General features: G+C 34.0%; 1 long non-coding RNA gene across 4 annotated transcripts in view; it reads right to left on the bottom strand.

Moving 5' to 3' along the window:
• LOC144377050 (uncharacterized) overlaps positions 1-22,367 on the bottom strand; it is a 105,607-nt gene that overhangs the window by 18,862 nt on the left and 64,378 nt on the right. For all 4 annotated transcript variants that reach the window (XR_013437612.1, XR_013437613.1, XR_013437610.1 and 1 more), the window contains one exon: positions 7,635-7,734. This is a non-coding gene — a long non-coding RNA (uncharacterized LOC144377050). The remainder of the gene's footprint in view (positions 1-7,634; positions 7,735-22,367) is intronic.

Consider the following 22,367-nt stretch of genomic DNA (forward strand, 5'->3'; position numbering starts at 1 on the left):
AGACACCTTCTAATGAATCATTTGTTCTACTTGGCAATAAAAATTTATGCAACTTCTTTCAAAGCAAATTAACACTTCGGTTGTGGTTAGTTTTCAATGATTCTACAAATCTAAACTCCAACATTCAGACTTTTTAAGATACAAAACCAATTCACCAGAATCAATGTTATTTTACCATATCACCAAATAAAAACAGTGTGGGTCATTTAAAAATAAATTTCTCAATCTTTTTTCAACTTACAAGTTAATATATATTTACTTATGTGTGTATTTATTTGGGAATTAAGCCCAGGGGTGCTTTACCACTGAGACACATCCCTAGTTATTTTAATTTTGAGACAGGGGCTCAGGAAACCAAGGCTGGCCTTGAACTTTTGATCCTACTGCCTCCACCTCGTAAGTAGCTGGGATCACAGACCCAATTCCGCTGCTGAGTTAGTTAATACTCTGAGATACTGGGGTTAAGTCAGAGGGAAGGAAATACCTTCCTGAGTCTCAATCTGTAACTGACATCACTTTCAACAGAAATCACATATAAACCTAGCCAGCTTTGTTCCTTTCTCTAACACAACAATATTCTGAAGTAGTCAAATACTAAGCAAATTCAAAGAAGAGGGGAATTATGAGACTCCCACTCATCACATTCTTCAAAGATGGTTTTTAAATAATGTATGAAAAAGGTCTAACACAATGAGTCTTTATGTGCTCTAATATACCAACAAAGAATGCAACAGGCTTTTTTTTTTATTAAACTCTTTCTAGATCAAGTGATGTGGCTGCCCCTAACTCTAAAAATTGGTTGCTGAATTCCAAAACTTTTGTTATACCTTATTTCAAATCCCTTATTTCATCGAACTTGAGTGAAAAAACTTCCTAGACCTCAGTGCTCCAAAACTTTTTAATAATACTGTTTGAGAAATGGCTTTTTGTGATCAGTTATGCCTCAGGTTATGTAGTCAACACCCAGAACACAGAAACAAGGAAAAATTTATGCAAGTACTAGTACACAGTGGCAGACACAGTGAGATCCAACTTTGTACAGACAGGTAAAACAGGTCCTGAAGTGCACAGCAATCTGATGTTACCCTGAGATTCTGATACATGTAATTACATGTCAAAACACAGTGCTCCATTTTGTCTCAAGTGTGGAAAGAGTACCTGATACCAAAGAGCTGAGTCTCAACATGCAGAGGAACCCTATGAGCCAAGAGTAAGGTAACACCTGAGAGCAAACCTGATTTCCATAAAAGAACCCCCGACAACTCTGCAGTACCAGGAAAGCTAAGGGGGTTTGCTCCCTAGAACTAAGGTTACTTGTGATTCTGACAGTTTTTGAAAATTCAGTTTTAGACACACATCTTCCCACAACAACTGCAAAACACCCCTCTGAAGCTTCCAAAGATTTAAGAACACATCCAAGTTAACAGAAAAGCATTTTACAAGTAGGTACTGCCTGACACGGCCTCTCAGCATTAGCAAACTAGGATAAAGTCCACCACATGCAACAAAAAGCTAGCCACACATTCACAGATCCGTGAAATTGCTCATATCCATGCAATTCCTTACTCTCCAGACAACAGACACCCAGGACACCGCTGTACACACCTTCTAAGGTTCCAGTTCTTGCATAAGTCCCCCTGGACCCAAAGAAAATGATCCCAACTTAACCCTCATGAGGGTCGTGAGCACCAAGGACTAAATAAACAGAGCCAAATGCTGTTTGAAAAGAGAGAGGTGCCGGACACAAATTACAACACCCCAAAGCACACTGCTAAACTCCTAGGTGCTGGCCAACCCAACTTTTCAGAGGCAGACGGCCAGATGGCCAGGGTCTGGCAGGCTGGACCCTCCCCTCACCACGCCTGTAGCAGCCAAAGGCCTTTCAGCCGGGAAAACCACTACAGTCCCAAAGTTAACCCCTCAGGTCACTCGCCCACCTCCCAGGAACACAGTTAGCAGGCCCTCGGCAACCTGGGGGGCTGTTGGTGGCCTCTGACGGGACAGAGAGCCCCCAAACCCCCTAGAAAGGCAGAAACAGCGTGCTCCGCGCCTCGGAGGCGGCCATGACGGCGAGAAAGCAGACTTTTTACGACAAATCCCACAATGCCGCGCGCCGCCTACAACTCCCAGAGTGCACCGGGCGCGCCGCCGTTAACCCTGTCGTGGCTCTGGGGGTGGCGAGCCTCGTGCCCCTCCTCCTCCCCGCACCTAACTGTTGCTCCCGGTTTCACCCTCTCTGTCCGAAACTAACTTCAGCAATTTTGTCCAACAGTTGCAATTAGGCCCTCTCGCCTCCTTCCCTTATCACACAAATAACCTGCAGCTGCCCAGAAAATGATCCCCGACAGAGTCCTGTTTGTTAATCTCCAGAGAACTCCTCACAGTGTCAATCTTTACCATGGAAGGGGGACACTTAGGTTCACTTCGTCTCCCCCCATCGCCTTGATACTTTCCTGGCATTTAAAAAATTTTATTAAAGTCCAGAGATTCCTGTACTCAACACTACTAATTTTACATGTCTTCTAAGTTCTGAGAACCAACGAGAGAAAGACTATCCTATAACTGCCCACAATATTCTACATCTCTCAGTTTTAAAAGACAAATTTCCTCAAATACATCGATTCAGAAAAATTCATGCAATTCCAAATAAGTTCTAATTAAAAAAATAATAATAATTATGGAAAATATACCTTTTCAATTTAAAATTAAAAATTTTAGGGGAAAACTGTTGAGTCAACAACATGTTTACTTTCCCTTTCTCTCTCTGGGTAGAAAAATAATCAGAAATAGCACATTGTGCTGTTTTACTCCTTTCTGACTTTAAAATGTCAACAAACCAACAAGTAAACATTTTATAAAATTCAGAAAAATAAACAGAGTTCATTCTTTCAAGAAAGTGCAAAATCCCCTATTGTATTCATGACTGAACTCTTTGAAAGTCTTTCTCATATTAATTAAAAATAAGAGTTTTTAAATGCATGTCCTTTAAATATTTTTCCCATAATTTCAGTAAAGGATAACAATCATTTTTAGATGTTAGTGTATCAACAATGTAAGTTAAATATGCCCAAAATGTACACAGACAAATTGTAACATGTCCAAACGTGTAACTGACTGAGGAAAAAAAATAATTGTTTGGTATTTGAAGCATGAACTAAAACAACAACTAGAACTTTCCCAAAGCATCTGCTATTTTTCCCACATCCAAATGTAAAATAAAATGTAGACAATGTTTGATTTTTGCACAAAAACATTTTGTCATTTGAAAGGGCACTCAAAATATATCATGAACTTCAAATCACAAAACTCAGAAATCCTAATACGCACCCCAAAACACCAAAGCCTTGTTAGAAAGGTATATCTTCAATTAAATTCTGCAAAATTTCTATTTTAATCCTGTTTCTTAATATTCCGGTTGGCTTATTAGTAAATTTTTGTTCCAGTAAACTACAATAAGAAAATACTTATCCATCATTTATTTTTTCACTCATATATAAATTGCAGTTTCATAAATAATTAAGACAAATGCTGTAAGACACAAAAAATCATATATACATATTTGGAATTTTAGTTCATTACACTATTTAGTTTCTGTATTTTTCTTATTTTCATTTAACAATTTAGTTAGTATCTAGCTAGACAAAATTACATTTTTCCCCCTCTATTTTTCATATCTGTCAGAACATAGAAATTTTATGCATATTTTATATATTAATCTCCTGATGTTAAAATATATGATTCATAAGAAAGGCTCAAGAACGAGAAAGAAATGAAACTGATCTCATATTTATAACATGCTTACAGTTCTCTTCTCAGTGCTAAGAGATTATGTTTACTATTAGGAGGTTAGTCATGTTTTTCTTTTATGTTAACCATCAAAATATTAGATTTAAAAATTGATACGATACATTAAAGAACTTTATAAAAAGATAATGACTATAATTTTTCAGATTACCATAATCATCCTTTAAAAAATAACTTGGGAAAGTTTAGTATATCCTAATTAAGTAATTTAAGTGAGTCTTAACTTATATGTCTAATATTACTATAAATATCTTTATAAGAAAACAAATACATTTTAGAAATGCATTCTTCAAATTCATGTCAAAAAAGTCAGCATTTTTCTCCCAAATTTTTATATTCTTTTTCCACATGAATTTTAATGCGTATTTTTTTACCACCTAAACTCTATACTGATTTTTTTAATATTCATACATAACTGAATTAATATATTTAAAATTAAGAGAAAGCTTATCTACTCTTTAAAATATATGCATGTTAAGAGAAGACAAACATTACAGTTTATTTCTTTTTTCAAATGTGATATTAGTGACAAAGCTACAATGAACACATTCTCCTTTTTATAACAAACCCTATGTATAATTTCTGTAACTACTTATTTTATATTTAAAATTTCATACAAGACATCAAAGCATGCTAAAATGTTTGTTTAGGCATTTAAATTGCATGTTTAGTTTATCTACTTTAAAACACCTGACTTTTATGTATGTAATTTATACTATTCATGCAAACTGCACTAATAGAATTAATACCAAAATAGAATGAATTGCTAATATTAAAATGTACTCAAAAAGTTGTCTTTTCATACATTACCAGTATAACATAATCACCCCAAACTGAAAAGAGGCTGCACACAAAGTGCAGGTTCTTGCCTAATTCATCAAATTGTTTATATTTACATTCTAGCCCTACAAAACAATAATTTCTCAGCATGTAAGTAGAGCCCAAAGTTTAAATTTCTCTGTTACTGCCCAAATCTTAATTAGCTTTAATTCACTGGCCTGTTTTTAAAGCAATGACCAAACTTTGAAAATTTTCAAAGTAGTCTATTTTTAATTATCACATTAGTTTACATTTATTTTTAGGAATATTTTAGGTGTCTAAAAAAATCCCTTTCTTTCTGATTTTGCTAGATATTTTTAAAACTTTGCACCAGAAGTATAACTTTCATTTAATTTTGTTATGTCTTAAATACTTTAAAAAGATGGATCATGGATCATGATAACCATATTATGATATCTATGAAAAAGTGCAAAAAGGGGTCTTTCTCTCTCTCTTTTTTTAATCAACAAATTGATCTTTTTTAGATGAAGAATTTCTATCTAATTTATTTTATTTAACTTAAAAATCTTGCTTAAAAATCTTAATGTTTTATATCAGTTAGGATAAACACAGTTTAAGTACGTTACTACCTTTTTCTAATTGAAATGTTCTTTTTTCAACTGTTGGAAATATAATAGAAAAACATTTACTCACCTAAAGAAGGGCAGTTTCAACTTAAAAAAAAAGAGAGAGAAAAAAAAACTTCTAAGTTTCTTCAGGGGAAGAAGCTTTTGACATTCTCCTATAGGAAAAAAAATTATTATGATTTCTTGTATGAAAAATCATAATAGGATGATGGACATTTGAAATTTTTGAATCTTAATTTTAGATATCAAGACTTAAAGATAATTAAATTAAATGAATTTGGCCAATTTAAAAATCCTGTTTTAAATGCTATCACAGAAATGTCATAAGTTTGTATTTTCTTATATCCTTAATTGTTCTGTACTGTATTCTGCTATTGACATATTTTGGGTCAATAGTTTGAGTTAGTAGTTTTAATATTCTTTCACCATATTGAAGTTATTAACTACCCTTACTGGTCTTAAGATGTTTTCTAATATGTAATAATGCCTCTTTAAAATATAGCTTGTATGTATAAAACTTCAAATAAACATGTGGGGGGAAAAAATCCAAATCCTAAAATCTCTACCTTTCAAAAGGTCTTTCTAGCTTCAAATCAATTTCCCCCCAAAGACATTATTTAAAACACTACATAGTCTGGGATGGAAATACTAAATATTCTAGGACAGAGTACAATGTAGGCTGAATTTTTAAAAACAATTATCCTGCTTCTTCCTCTCCCTCTTTCCACCCATAATTTTCTGTTTTTAATGCAAATTTGTATTCATGAACTCACTTGCCTTCTCTCCAACGAAAAATTTTCTACTTAGGAAACTTTCAGAATCCTTACACGTTCTCTTAATTACCTGTAAAAACTTATTATTTCAAATTCTAGGGAGGGGGAATGAGTATTATACTGTTTTGTTCCCCAAATTCCTTTTTCCTAGACCTCTTTTCTAGTTCTTTCTGTAGGATTCCACAGTACTTAGCTATTTTTAAAAAGACCAACAAGAATTGCCTAATCTTCTCCCCAACACTTGAGGACATATTCTGATTTTGTTTTTCTGTTTTGTTGGGTACACACGGTCTAGCTAAGATTCTTTCTCTCTTCTCCAAACATAACCAATTTTCACTTCCAAGTAAAGACTTGGGGGCTTTGATTCACCAGACTCTAGCAATTTCTTGTTTACCTTCTCTATGTAGGCATCCCATTTGGGGTTCTCCTACGAATGGAATGGACGAATGAATGGACAGCGGATAATGTCGGAGAGCACAGGTGTTTAGGACCACAAGAAAGAACACAAACCATAGACACAACCCTCACATCAGGGAAGAAGTCTTGGCTCAGAACCGACTTTTATGCTGTAGAGCAACTTAGAACTTGTAAATCTATATGCACAAACTGTAAAAAAAAATTCCTTTGTCTATGTCACCTTTAGTCATCTAAGCCATTTTCTCCCAAGGATGTGACCCTGATCATACCAACAATTTTGCAAATGCTAAGGGTTTTTTTTTTGGGGGGGGGGAGGGTAGGAGAGTGGGCCTCTCACAGGCCCAACCAAGTTCTAGGCTGAAGCGGTAAGACCCACCAGGTTTCCATCCAGACCAAAAGCTTGAGTTCTGCCTTTCATGTGGCCTTGTCACATGCTCCCTGAAGATAAGACTGAAGATAAGCCTGTGACCACACTGAGCCTCAGTTTCTTCATCTCTAATTTGATTCCATTACCCAGCACAACAAGCATACAGGGGAGGCAAAATCAGGACTCTACGCCATTTCCCCAAAGCCTTCCTGCAGCAATGGAGGTTGGCTGTGGAGAGGTACAATATGCAGAGTTTCTAATGTCCCCAGCCCTTACAACAATGCAGACAATACTATGGTATTAAAAAAAAAAAAAAAGTGCAATGTTTTTCTTGTTTAATAATTTAAAAAAAAAATTAAAGCCAAACTAAAACCCTCTTTCTGAAATGCTCATAGATACGGTAGGTAGATGCTTCTTGTAAAAAAATAACACATGTGGGTACAGAGCCACGAAAACATCTTTGCTTCATCCTCAGTGCCATTGGCTTCTTTTCCTCCAAGTAAACAGACCAGCTAGGGAGGCAGACTTCCACACTGGTAGTCATTCAGAAACCCAGTGCTATTGTAACCAGGGGAGCAAGCACAGTGGGGAGCTTTTAAATCCTTCAGAAAGACTCCCTCCACCTCAACCCTGGCTGGGGGAATTGTAAAGGAAACTCAGCAAAGCAATTTTAGTGTTCTGAAAGAGGATTCCTGCCCCCTCCCCTGCACAGAACTCCACGCCAAATTAATCTGACTCATTAGTTACTATTGAGACACTCCCGTTATTTAAAAGAAAGTACTAAGCATAAACTTAGTTAAATGTGATTATTTAAAAAGCCAAGATTGATCCATCCTAAACAGTAACAGATTAACATAAACTGCTTACCAGGTTCAACACCAGCTGCAAATGGAGTCTTCCTGTGTTGGAACCATCAATGCTGCCAAATTCTCCCCCAACTTCTTTTCCATTTAAGGAAACCAAGTTCCTAGAAATAATGAGGGGGTTTTTATCATTAACTTTTAAGTATAAGCTACATATTCAATCAAAGAGAGCATAGCATAAAATTATTTTCCTCCTTCCTCCCTCCTCCTTTCTAAATTGATTAAAGTAAATTCTCTGTCTTCCCTACTCTACTTCCCGAGTGTCAATCTAGGACTGAAGGAGTCTCGACTCTCCCTTCATCTTTACTCAAAATCCTCTTTCAACACACCACAAACTTCCTGCTTTCACTATATTGCAACCCTGGCCAATTTCACCCAACTCTATGCTCATAGAAATGCAAAATGTAAAATGAGGGGGTTGTACCGGACAATCTCCCATTTAGCTTCAACATTCTATATGCGTCCATGATGATCCAAAGAAACTGGAATATTTCCACATAAGCACCCACATTTGGACTTTATTTCTATATGTGTTACTTCTGTCTCTCTAGGTCTGTCTTCCCGCCCCCTCCAAAACACTGACGATTTAGCACAGCCTTCACCGAAAATCTGCATTCTGACTAATGCCACAGAGCCAAGGTCTACCCATTGCTCCACCAGAGAGCCCTCACGAGGTGCACAGAGAGAGGACCATGGGTCCATTTTGCTAATTATTCTCATCAGCTTGCTTAATGGTAACCATCAGCACCCATGATGGTATTTACATCTTACTTTTTCTCTTACACATTATTGTTTAAAGTTTGTAACTTTAAAGACAACTGAGGATTACAGATGCCAGTACAGTTCATGGACACCATGTCCCTATAAACATTTTGCTGAATATAATTTAGCATATATTTTTTCTGGACTAAGGGTCCCCTCTTTTCGATTGCAGGCAATCTAATTCGATTCTTCATGAAGCCATTCTGTTTCATTGATAATGAGAATTTCATTCTTTCCATTGAGACCATCATTAGGTCCAGCACCTGCTGAAAATCTTTTAATTCCTCTGCAACACATTCTTCTAAGAAAAACAACCATGACTACTTCTACACTCATCTTCATTCTTATTTGCTGGGACATTTACTGAGATCACCCTAGTTGGTAGATACAGTTCTAAGCACTGCAAATTTAGCCCTAACAAACAACCTTGCGACGCAGATTCTATTATCATCCCCCATCAAGCAAATGAGGAAACTGAGGCAAACAGAGATGAAGTCAGTTGCCCATGGCAAGTTCCTGTTTATTGAAGGATTCAAGTTTGAAATATCACATGCCTTGGGTGCAGAGTTTGTACCCTTAATCACTGTGATGCACTGACACCCAGATTTAATGATTTTCATGGGCCTTCTCACCTCTAAAATTCTCTGATTACTTCACAATGTCTAGTCTCCTAATTGATAAATTAGGTATAATAAGACTATCTAAAAAGTTATTTTGAATATTAAATAAATTTAATGTAAAGCAATCATAACAGTAAAAAGTTTGGGGAAACGTCCATAAATGTTATCTAATAGAGGTGTCTCAATTTGCACGTACTGATATCAGTAATTATTGAAAAAACTAGGAATGGAACCCAGCAGTAATATATCCCTCTTTCTTTAAAACAAACAAACAAACAAAAATATTATTAATGTAGTGATAACTTCAGAGACATGCTTAAATTTTAAAACTAAAATATCTCACATCTGTGCTTCTTAATCTAAGAATTTATTGAACTATGCTCCTTTTTATTTTCCTTGCTAAAAGGCCAGTTCAAGGACTCAGGGTCTCTGGATTCCTTTGTTATTTTTGCTTCTAACCCCCCTTACCTCTCCCACCCCCAGCTTTGCCACCAATAGATCAACAATTCTGAAAAAGCAAGCTGGCCAAAGGCCTCAGATATATTAAAATCATGTTCCTTGTTGAAAATAGGTTTAAAGTTTTTTTCAAATTGTGATTTTGATTTGGTGAGACCTATCTCTCATCAGAGGCCTACTGCTTCAAGATAAGCCCATTTTATATTAAAGGGGCTTTTCATTTTTATTTTTTTCAGAACTGGAGTTGGAACCCAGAGCTTGTGGATGCTAAGCACATGCACTACCGCTGAACTACACCCCAGCCCCAATATTTTTAATATATTACATTTGGACATGCACCTGTGTTCAGCAAGGGATCAAAGGGCCTAACATCAACACCACTGAAGCTGGGTTCTGATGCTGGAATATTTCCCAGAAATATCCCCTCTTCTACTGGAGGTATGTTTTCTTTCTATAGCCTCATGGTAATAAATAAACATATATTTTGCAATAAACAAATGCTATATTAACATATCACAAATTTTGATATTACTTAGGTAGAACACAGCTCTGTAACAATAACTATTCCAAAGACAAAAGAAGCATTTTAAAGAAGCACATTGATCTTTAGAATTAATAGTAATTCCACAAATGATTCAACTCACATCATTTCAGTTTAGTGTGTTTTCATAACTTCTGTCATTACCTTTAGACTTTCAGTTAGTTTCTACCATGATTCCAGCTGGTTCTTTTTTTTTTTTAAATACTTTTTTAGTTGTATATGGACACACAATATCTTTATTTATTTTTATGTGGTGCTGAGGATCGAACCCAGTGCCCCACACGTGCGAGGTAGATTCTTTACCACTGAGTTACAGCTCCAGACCCACCAGCTGTTCTTGATACACTACAGAGTCAGATTTATTCATTCCCTCTCAAGATTTTATCTGCAAATCCAAGGTCCTCAAGCACTTTTTTTTTAATGTTTTCACTTTTTAAATGTCTACTGTGCTTTTCTTGCAGATTCAATTGTATAATTTTAAAATGCATTCTTAAAAAATGAATAGTATTTTTTATAAATTTTACTTTCATGCTAATTTATGTGTTACTGACCATGCCCTTAGAACTAAGGCAAGAGAAATTTTAAATCCAAGCTCCCCTCATAACTTATACATTCCATAAGAGTTTATTAATGTGTGGTATTTTTAACATTCAAATTTTTTGTTTTTGTTTTTTCTACTTATTACAGAAATTTTCAAACAAACAAAAGTACATAGACTATAATAAGCACCATCTCTCTACTAATTATTACCACTGTACCATATTTACTTCATTTCTCCTGTTTTTCTTGGCTGAAGTACTCTAGAAGAAATTGTAGATATCATGACATCTTACTCCCAAATGCTTCACTTAACATATCTAAAAAATCAGGACATATTCCTACATAACCACAATATCATCATCACATTTACAAGATTAACAATAATTGTCTAATACCCAGGCCATAGTTTAATTTTTCCATTTGAAATCTAATTTGCTTGATATCATTCTTAAATTTCTATTGTGCCATCAGTGATGGTACACATGTGTTCTTAAATAGATGTCACCTCTAAAGTGACTAATTCCAGCCAATTTTTCTAAGCAATCATTGCCTTCACAGAACTGCTATGGGCCAGTTTTCTGCTAGGCCACCATATAACATCAGTTCTTGCCCTTAAACCTGTTGGGAATGTCATTTTATTATTTGTTTGTTTATTTGCTGTGCTGGTGATGGAATCCAGGGCCTCACACATGACAGACAAGTACTTTACCACTGAGCCACTTCCCCAGCCCTGGGGTGTTACTCTAAATCAGATTTTGTTAACTGGATAAAAGATGCCATTAGGTTTTAAATAGATGTTTTCCCTCAATATTCAATGAGTTCTGGGGAGCAAAAAGAGCAGGAAAAGGGTAACTCACAAAATGTAAATATAGTTATATAGTAAAAATAGGATTGTTTTACCTAATTGTTCAGTACAGGTCTGTGTAACCCAAACTAAACGTGAAGGTGGTAATACATTACAGAGTCAGATTCACTGAGGGTTAGGAAAAAAAAAATCACTTCTCCTTTAATTATTTAGTTAATTCATAAAAAATTGGAATTTTAGTAGTTTATGGGAGTAAAATAGCAGGATTATTTGGTTTTTGAGCAATAGAGGGCTAGAGAGTGACCTGCCATATATTTTAAGTCATACTTAGCCACAGAGGCCAGAGGAAAAGGTCTCTCTTATCCTTTGGGAGGAAATAATCAGAATAATAGAGAAAGAGATAACCTAAGATTCCTTTTCTCCTCAATTCCATCTGCAATCTGTTGTTGTTGTTGTTGTTGTTGTTTTTCTTTGTTTTTCCTTTAAAGAAATGCTAAGACTTCCTGTATATGAGTCTCTCAGAAACTGATGCACACAGGGAAACCAGTCTATGTCTTTGGATTCTCTGACACTTGAAGCTGTCTTGAGGGTGTATGGGGGAAAATAAAGGCATACCTCCTTTTTTCGTTATAACCAAAGCATACCATATTGTGCTTTTTTTTTTCCTTTTAAATAAGGAAACTATAATAAAAATAGGAAATATTTACTGATAACATCAGAACCAAGGATGTCCGTCAACTCACACATATCTACTGCTTCCTGACAAAGCCTCACTCTAAAAGACACGCTCAACATTCCCAGATGTACGTGTATAAAAATGCATATGCAGATATGCTCACATTTCTACATACGATAATTTATCTAAAAAATACTATGCAGATTCAAAGTGAACTGTCCCCAACATAGGAACAAAAGACAGTAAAGACACCTATAATCTTAGTAGCTGAGGAGGCTGAGGTAGGAGGATCACAAATTCAAAGCCTGCTTCAGCAACTTAGCAAGACCCTGTCTCAAAATAAAAAGTAAAAAGGGCTGAGGATATAGCTTAGTGCTAAAGCATCCCTAGGTTAAATCCACAGTACACCCCCTCAAAAAAAAAAAAAAAAGAAAAAGAAAAAGAAAACAACAACAACAGAAACAGAAACCTAAGTACCACTACCAACAACAAAACAGCATAAGTAACTAGCAACTAGAATCCAGAGACAGTCCTCAGTATTTTCCTTTGGTTACAAAGAACTTTCCAGAAAAATCAATAAATAACTTAATTGTTAGCTATTTCCCTTACTACTGTGAATAAACGCTTTAAAGCAAGAAAACCAACAAGCAAAGAGTAAAGAACTACAAAGGATCTATGGTGATCTAAAAACTACGAAATTCACTCCTGATTAGTGACACTGGCTACAGAGCCACCCAGCACATGAGCACATGGACAGACAGGCCGTGCATACATCCCAGAGAGGTGATCTTGGTTTTTCATGCCTTCCTGCCATTACTCAAGGGAATGGCGCAGGAAACACCCCCAAAATGCATGCGTGTGCGCGCGCGCACACACACACACACACACACACACACACACACACACACACACCTCAGCACCATGTAAAAATAAACAAACAAAATAAGGATATTGTGTCCATGTATAACTAAAAAATGTTAAAAAAAAAAAAAAGAATTGTGCTTTCTGACAAATTTCAGAAGAAGGAGACAAATCTGGCAACGTGACCCCCTGGTTCTGCACCCTCATTGCTGACCAGTAACCCACCCACTGCCTCCCAGAGTCCTTTCAGCCCTGGGGTGGTCCCCAGAGGAGGGATGTGGGAAAAGAGCAGGGCAATGGCAGTAGGAAAGAGAGCTGCCCTGGACAGAATCCAAATGACAATTAGGAAAAAAAAGGTCCTTAATGCCAATCCTCCATCAAAGACCAACAGGGTGGTTGCTTGCTCTCAGAATCCATGGTTTATGGTAACATGGAGCGCATGATACAGCTGAGGGTTAACAGAGAACAGTCCTTACAATGGAAGAAAGGACAGATAAAATCATATTGGGGCTGGGGAGGTGGCTCACGCTAGCGCGCTCGCCTGGCATGGGGTTCGATCTTCAGCACCACATACAAACAAAGATGTTGTGTCCGCAGAAAACTAAAAAATACATATTAAAAAGTTCTCTCTCTCTCTCTCTCTAAAAAAAAAAAAAAAAAAAATTAAAAAAAGAAGAATCAGTGGGACAGGGAAGAACAGTCTTTTTCTTTTCTTTTTTTAACCCTGTCCTGATACGGGACCTTAGCATCTCCCAGCTTTAACTCTGACCCTCTCCTGTACCAGATGGGTCGAAAGGAGCCCCGCTGGAGCCTAAAACGACTGACAGAGCTCTGGACAAATTAGAAGATGACTTTAGGAATTTTGACAGAAAATGTTTGGACTTTCACTCACCTGGAACTTATAAAATACTTATAAAAAGATGCTTGAAATTCCTTACTCTTTGTTTGCTTAAGAAACCATATATTTATGTATGTATATATATATATATATTTTTTTTTCTGGCCATACCATCCATCATTAGTTTTCTGATAGCACCAAATTGTAATCTCCTTTGTAAGTCAAAGTCACGTCCAAGCAAACAACAGTTCCAGCTTTTGAAAGACAAAATTATCTTTTTTTTTTTTTAAAAAAAAAGAAATTTAGCCAGGCATCTATGATCCCAGCTGCTTGGGAGGCTGAGTCAGGAGGATCACAAGTTCAAGACCAAATGGGGCAATTTAGCAAGACCCTGTCTCAAAGTAAAAAATAAAAAAGGAAGGGCTGGAGATGTAGTTCAGTGCTGAGCACCTGCCTAGCCTGCGTGAGTTCCTGGGTTCAATCCCCAGCACCACTTAAAAAGAAAGAGACAGAGAGAAAGAAATCTAATTAGACTATTAAGATTCCATTTTTCAGGTCAGTGTTTCAATAGAGGTGACATAGTAATTAAGGCAGTAACAGCTCAATCATCTTACCTAGTTAGGTTATTTAATTATGGTACTGGGGATTGAACTCAGGACATTTGCCACCAAGCTATATTCCCAGTCCTTGTTATTTTTATTTTTATTTTGATACAGGATCTAACGAAGTTGCAAACTTTTTATTTTGAACACAGGATCTTGCTAAATTACTGAGACTGGTCTCCAACTTGGGATCCTCCTGCCTCAGCCTCCTGAATTGCTTAGATTACAAACACACACCACAGCACCTGTCTCCAGGTAGGTTCTTAAAGGGAGATAAACAGAAATTGAGGAGGCCGAATATCCAGCCATCCCTTTAGTATTTATCTGTGGCAAGATACCTTACTGTTGAGCTCTACTTTTAAAGTGGCTCTTAGCTACGTGAAAGCACTGGGGATTGTCATGTTTTGGAATAACTGCCAAGGCAATATCCCTTAAGATGTCAGAGGCGAAAGAACCAAACTGAAATGCAGGATTACCTGAGCATAGAAAAAATAAAAGGGCACCCTACAAATCCCCACTTTGAATATAGCTCAGCATCTTGCTGCCTTGCCAACGACAGACACCTGCCCTAACTAGTCACCATCATCCCCCAAACAGGTTGTCAAAGGTACTGGACAGGACTAAGTAATCATATAGTCCTATTTTCATATTTTGTGCATAAGAAAGAAAGGGAGTGATTTTTTTCAAAGTCGTATAACCAACAGCCTCAAGATCCAGGATTTATGCCTCCTCATCCAATCCACTTTCCTGTGGACTGGGATTTTCCTTTCCAATATGTTTACCCACGTGTCACCTCATCTAATACTATAACAAATCCTCTGGAGCACATAAAGTATTAGCCCCATTTTCCGGAGAGATTAGCATAGAAGTTTACCCCAAGAGATACTGCCAGACCCCAGAAGCAAAGTCAGGGCTCCTGACATGGAATCAGATTTCTCCCAACTAGTTTCTGAAAACAACAACAATAATAATACTATGCTTGAGGAAGGTCAATCAGTCCATGAATGGAACCAGTCAAGATTTTAACCACCTGCCATCAGACAATTTTAAATTAGAACCATCACCACCCATACTGGTTAGTCACTCAAAACATTTAAGGCCAAGAAGCAGAGAAAATTAAAAAAAAATACCAAGGACAAAAAAATATAATAGCTTTCTGAAGGTACACTCAGAGATAATGAACGAGTCTTACACCTGTCATGAATGTGAATATCACAAGTGGCCACAACTTGAATACCAAGTCCTTACAGGATCCCATTAGAGTCATTTGACACTGATCACTTGAGAAATTGTAAATTATAAAAGTTATTATAATATCTTGTTAAGAAGACTGTCTAATCTGTTTAACACAAAGGAATGCAGCTGTTCCAACTAGGTTTTTTGTCAGAATTGGTAGGTAAATATACCTTTCCAGATTGTACACACAGAGAGGAAGAAAGATGTTTTTTCAAATGTATCCCCGCCCCCTTGGGTAAGTAAACTTATAAATCCATTAACATGGAAAAAGTGGGGATGGAATCATGTTTGGCCAAGTAGTTGCTTTGCATCAATTACAAACATGGACCCAGAAGCTGAGGGGTACTCAACTGCTGAGCCCCATCCTTAGCCCTATTTTGTATTTTATTTAGAGACAGGGTCTCACTGAGTTGCTTAGTGCCTTACTTTTGCTGAGGCTGACTTTGAATTCGTGATCCTCCTGCCTCAGCCTCCCAAGCTGCTGGGATTACAGGTGTGTTCCATCACACCTGGAAGCCAATAACAACTTTTTTTTTTTTTTAATGTTTCAGAACTTTTGTTTGTTTATTTTTATGTGGTGCTAAGGATTGAACCCAGCGCCTCACATGTGCTAGGCAAGTGCTCTGCCACTGAGTTAAAACTTCAGCCCCAATAGCACTTTTGATTAAGCAGTCCAATGATGTTGCAAAAGTCAACAATGCTTGTTTGAAAATTAGATGAACCTGTGAGCTTTTAAAAAATATACATTTGTTTTTATATTAATGTATAATTGGCAAACAAAATTATATAAATTTATAGTATATGACATGATGTTTTAATATCTCTTTTGAGTTTTTAAAGAAAGGTTTGGGATAACTTTACCAATGATATAATGCAATATCACAGTTAAGTTGGAGCCATGGATAGAATAAACATATCGTATCTAAAGTATATGAGGTATGTTTCCATACATTAATTCATTTCTGATTTCTCCTGCCATCCAGATGCACGTTTTAAAAAAGATTTAGAAAGTTAACACAGCTATGCAGACTAGTTCTAATCCAGCCAAGTCAGTATTAGGACACAATGCTTTTTTTTTTTTTTTTTTCTCAATGCTTTTAAGTAGTCTGAAAAATTGGTCGGGGGTGTAGTGGTCCTCTCCTGCGTATCTATAACGTTTATAATTGCTCACCATCTTTTGGGGTAGGTGATTTATTTTCTACCTGTAAGTTGCAAGCATGTGCTCATCTCGTGTCTGTCAAATCTTGAAAATTAAAAATGCTTTTTAAAATTATAGTCAATAAGGGACAATGGAAAGTAATCAAGACCAAAGGGTTATTTTTTTTTTCTTGTAACATTTGGATAGCAAAAAAGATATAGTTGATAGTTGCCAAGCAGGAACCAATAATGATGTCATTGAGGATGCTTAAAATAAATCTTTTATTTGGGGTAAGTTACAAATAGAAAGTTCTTCAGCAAAATGGGATATTGCTATAAAAACAGCAAAATGTGATATTGCTATAAAAACAAGACAAGAAGCCGATAAAAAAGAAAGAAAGAAATTGAAGAAATTAAAGAAAGAAAATGAAGAAATTTTTTTGCTTATAAGAGGAAAGAAAGTTTCATCAAGAGAAAGTTCAATTTCTCTAGTAATTAAAAATAATCATTACTTTATAATATTTATTTTATTTGGCATGTTGCAAAACATTTTAAGCTATAACTCTGTGTTTCTTATAGACATTCTGTAAAAAATGATAATTTCATAAAAACAAAACTTATGGATCACATTGTGAAGAGTTTTAAAAATATTATTTGCGTTAAAACTAGTGAAAAGAAAATTTTGTCAGTGCATTTTAATTCTTTCCAGTAATATCATTTTAACAGAGATAAAATAATTTTAAAATATTAGGCAAAAATCAAAACTTTTATTAAAGATTTATTTATTGTGATCAAGACTTTAAAGATTAGCTTTATATCAGAATTCTTTAGTCAAAAATCTAAAGAAAAGAATATTATTTAGGATACCTGAAAATATACTTGAGAAATAGACATTTTTATTTAATTGTCAGGTTTTCATCAATATTGGCCACTACTTTAAGATACTACAATACAAATTTATTAGTATTATGAAGTTTTAAAAAGTTTACTAAAAATTACATGCTAACAGATATAACATTACTATTTTTAAAAAGTGTGTCTTTTAATATCTAGTGAATGAATAATGGTGAAGAATAATAAAATGGCAAAATGCCATTTTAGTTCTCATCTATTGTTCCTATTTAATAAAGTATCACTGTAAATTTCTTGTCAAATCATGTCACTTTTATTTTAACTCATAAAACTATTTTTTCCTTAAATATATTTAATTATAATTAAGTTAAATATTTTTAAAAATCAAGGGCTAACATTTCAGTATTTAAATAACCAATCACGTCAGGAAAGCTTTAAATTGTGACTATAAAATGAATTATTTTGCTTTCACAATAACAAGACGTCTAGATGAAAATTTTAAAAATGTACAGGGCAATGCTACCTGGGTGGTACCTAAAAATGGGATGTTTGTAAACATTAGATAATTAGAGCTGATTCATGTAACCTTTAGCACCTTCTAAAACTGCATGGTCCCTCTTTAACTTTCAAGACTGTAAGACTAATTAAGTACAATAAATGCACTATTTAGCTATGGGTTTGAAGGATCTAAAACTCTATCTATTAAAACTCCCTTTGCATTGATTCTTTCAATAATAGTTCCTATTTTTCTGTGTAATATCTTCTTTTTTTTTTTTTTACTCCAAGGATGTATAACATTTATTTCTGTATTAATGTAAATATTTAGTTTACCAAGATATGATTTTATACTATATTTTGAATTAAAATTTGCATTAAAACTGTAACTGGTTGCAGCTATTTTATTTAAATCTAAGAGTTGGCAAAATAGACAGTTGGTAAAAAAAAAATATTGTCATTTTCCTTCCAAAGCATAACTTAAGATACTGTAGATTTCAGATAAAATAAAATCATTCCTTTTCATAAAATCATTGTTTTAGGCATTTAAAAAATAAAATACAACAAAAGTTTAACATGCCATATAGTTCCTGTTTTTTGCTACTAGTTCATCTGTTTGTATGTAAAACAAAAAATGCATTATTTTATGCATTTAAAAAAACTAATAAATGAATATGTAACATACTTAGAATCTGTACTCTACGTTTAGAATTTAAAAACAAATTGAAATAAACAGATGGTTGGTATTTCCAACTAAAGAGTAAAACAAAAAATTCTGAACAATAAAATACAAAATTACTTAAATGGTTGGAATTGAAAGTAAAATTTTGTTATTCTCCTTTACAAATCTAGAAACAGCTTAACTAAAATAATTTTTCTTTTTATATTTAGATAAGATTGCTTTTAATTTTTATCAAATGCTAGTAATAGTATTCAGAATGCATACTTTCCTACTGTTTTACAAATAGATACAATACAGAATTTTAAAAATTCAAAATTTTAAAAAACTTTTTTAAAAAAAGAAAATCTCAAGCAATCCATACCGTCTTAGTAATTCTTTGATTTTTATGAAAATAAAACTTTTAGCTAATGAAATTTGTTCATCTTCTTTTTAATAATTCAAATACTCATATTTGAGCAAATATCAAGAATTTAAATTGTTTTTAAAAGTATATGAAGAGTTTTAAATGTTTACCATTTTATTCCTAAGTAAAAATGTTTGTGGATTAGAAATATTTCATATTAAAACTGAGAAATTGCCAGTAATTTCTTGTGAGAGAAAATAAATAATCCTATCTGTTTTTAGCAGTATCCTATGCTGTTAAGCCAAAATTGTTTGTTTCGGTCTTCTTAACATTTTTATGAATTATAGTCTCAGATAAAAGGATGGAGTTAACAGTGAATTTCTATAATGATCAATTTGCCTTCAACAAAATATTCATAGTAGATAAAAATTTAAGCAAGGTAATTTGCAGAGATAGTATATTCTATATAATTTGGTTGTTTCTTTTAAAAGAAGGTTCTCATAAATGTGATAAAATGTATTTCATGCTGATAATGTACATATGATTCTCTAAAAACATTTAGACTTATCTTCTTTTTTGTGAACTGTAAATCAATTGCCAAATTATATTTATTAATAACCAAAGTTTAATTTTTCAGATTATTCTACAATTTTCTATTTTTATTTTAATTTTGAAAATACATAAAATTTAAAAATAATAATTTTTCAGGCATTTAATTGTTCAATAATTTTATAAAACAATACCATTACTCTTATATTTAGTGATTATTGCCATTATATCATCACCAGATTTAAAAAGCCTTAGGTTAAGAGCTTAAAATATTTAAATATGTCATCTTGAAAAAGTTTTAAAATATTACAAAATCATAATATATATTCTGAAAAGTTAAATTTGGAGAAAATTTGATTTTTGATTTTGTTTTCTTTTTCTATTTTGTCAATCTAATTTCAAGAAGTTTAGGCTTTTTGTAAACAGATAAAGGTTATTTCATGTCTTATATTTGGCAACGTTGTTTTTATATTTTTGTTTGTAAAAGAACTTCCCTTTAAATATTGTGTGTCCCTGAACTTATTTTTAAAGCACTATTAAAATTAACATGATTCTGTGGACTATATTTCACAAGTCTATATTTGAAAAACAAATGAGACAAATATTAAGCTTCTTTTTTGTATTTATTTAACCATTTCTGGTCCAAATAATATGCTTCTAATTTTCTAATAAGACATCTGACAGGTCTTGGCAGTACTAATTTCTGGAATGAATGCATTTCAAGTTTTAAATATCTGATATATTTCCTGGACTACTAATCTACTTAATTTTTAACCTCGAAATTTGTAACCCAGTTGAGTTTTATGTGAATTTTTTTAAAAAAATATATTCGTAATGGATTTTCAAAATATTTTCAAAAGGCCAGCTATTTTGTGCTGGCTGGATCAACGTAATTACTTCTGACTTTCTGAACCTTTAGAACTTTAAAACTTGACTGTTATTTTAGCATCTATCAATAACTACCTTAGCATGTGCCAGATATACAGGTAAAAATCTCAATTTAAATAATTTTTATTTAAATTGTATAATTCACAAGAATATGTTAATTTATATAATAAATTATTATATAATAATAAGTTGAACTAAGAGCTATCACATGCAGTTTATAGATAGCTTAATGAGTTTCTTTTCGCTTCTGATCATCTCATCTGAAAAAGAAAGGTATCTAGAAGGTTAGTCTTCTGAAAACTTTTTTTTTGGAGAGAGGGGGAGTCATTATTAAAGTAATCTTTGTTTATCCCTTCCAAAAATAATTTTATATATTCTTGAAAGAGGATTCTCCAAGACTCTTATTTTCTTTTCCTTTAACAGATAAAGGAAATTTATCACATTTCACTGAAGTTGGATGCACAGGGGAGGAAAAAAAAAAGGGAAAAAAGAAAGAGAAAAAAAAATGTTCATGAAATTTCTCCCTGGCTCAAATCTTGTGACCCTCTTCCTACTCTCAGGATGAAGTGCAATTATCCATTGAATTGATCAGTGAAGACAAACAATTCAGATAGCTCAGCCTCTCCAAATCTTCGTCTTCTTCTTTTTTTTTTTTCCACTGAGATTTCTTTTCCTTTGAATTATCTGAATAATTGCTTCAACCCTTCAGTTCAATTTACATGTCTAGACAGGTAACTAGACTGAACAAGGCTTGGGGTGGGGGGACTGTGATTTTTGAAACTGCATTTTTTTTTTGGCAGCTGTATTTTGAATTACAATTCTTACAGTTTTCTACATGCAACCTCACTGATGTATCTGAGGTCTTCCAGAAATCTTGTGTCATTTTAAGTAGTCATGATCCAGATACATGTACACATTCTTAAAAACTTAAAAATCAGGGCTTTCCTTTTCCTCTTTCGAAAGCCTATCACAGATCTTAGTTAGGTACTTGTGCAGGAAAATGTGAATTACTACCTTCTTTTTATCTCCAGTTTTCATGAACAAATAAAAGTATTTTACCCCCATTTTACAAAAATAAAAAGAAAGAATTTTAAAAATCTTTGTGTTCTGTTAAACAAATTGCTTACTTTCTACTTAAAGGTAATTCTTTTTAGGGAAGAAACTGGATGAAGGAATAGTTTAATTTGTTAAACATAAAATTAGATCAATTAAATTTTGCTGAAACTTAAAAAAAAAAATTCAATGATCATGTCGTAAGACAATTATACCTGTATGTTTTACCTAAAAAAAAAAAAAAGTGTTGCTTAAGAGATATGGAAAAAAAAGTCATCAAAAAACTAAAGTGTCATCATTCTCCCAAAAGGCTAATAGCAGACCAGAAAAAGTTAAAAATACAGTAGAATCAGAAATTTCAATCTACGGCAGTTTATTGCTCTAACAGTTACTATTGCTGTCCTGATAAAGACTTGCATGGATTCCTTCATTTTTAGTCATTTCAAATAAATTAACTTTCTCTTCCTCCAGATTAAGATCTGGAAAACAAAGCTTTGATGCACTATCTAAAACACATACATCTGCTTGAATTTTATTATTCAGTTGGACTTAAAATGTTATTTAAGCAACATTATTTTTCTTCTCTGTTGTTGTTGGTAGACTTGAGGCCCACAACAGAAATGACTCTAAAACATTCCAAATGGCCTTCGAACCAGGAATCAGGATGAGCTAACCAAAAGGGGGAATAATCAAGGCGCAAACAATTTTGATCATAAACCTTGTGGAAATGTAGACCCCATGCCAAAGTTAAAATTCCTGATTGCCTTTTGAAAATATCCTTTTCTTATGCCAGGGGTTGGG

Source organism: Ictidomys tridecemlineatus, chromosome 4 (genome assembly GCF_052094955.1).
Source record: "Ictidomys tridecemlineatus isolate mIctTri1 chromosome 4, mIctTri1.hap1, whole genome shotgun sequence".
NCBI classification, from domain to species: Eukaryota; Metazoa; Chordata; class Mammalia; order Rodentia; family Sciuridae; genus Ictidomys; species Ictidomys tridecemlineatus.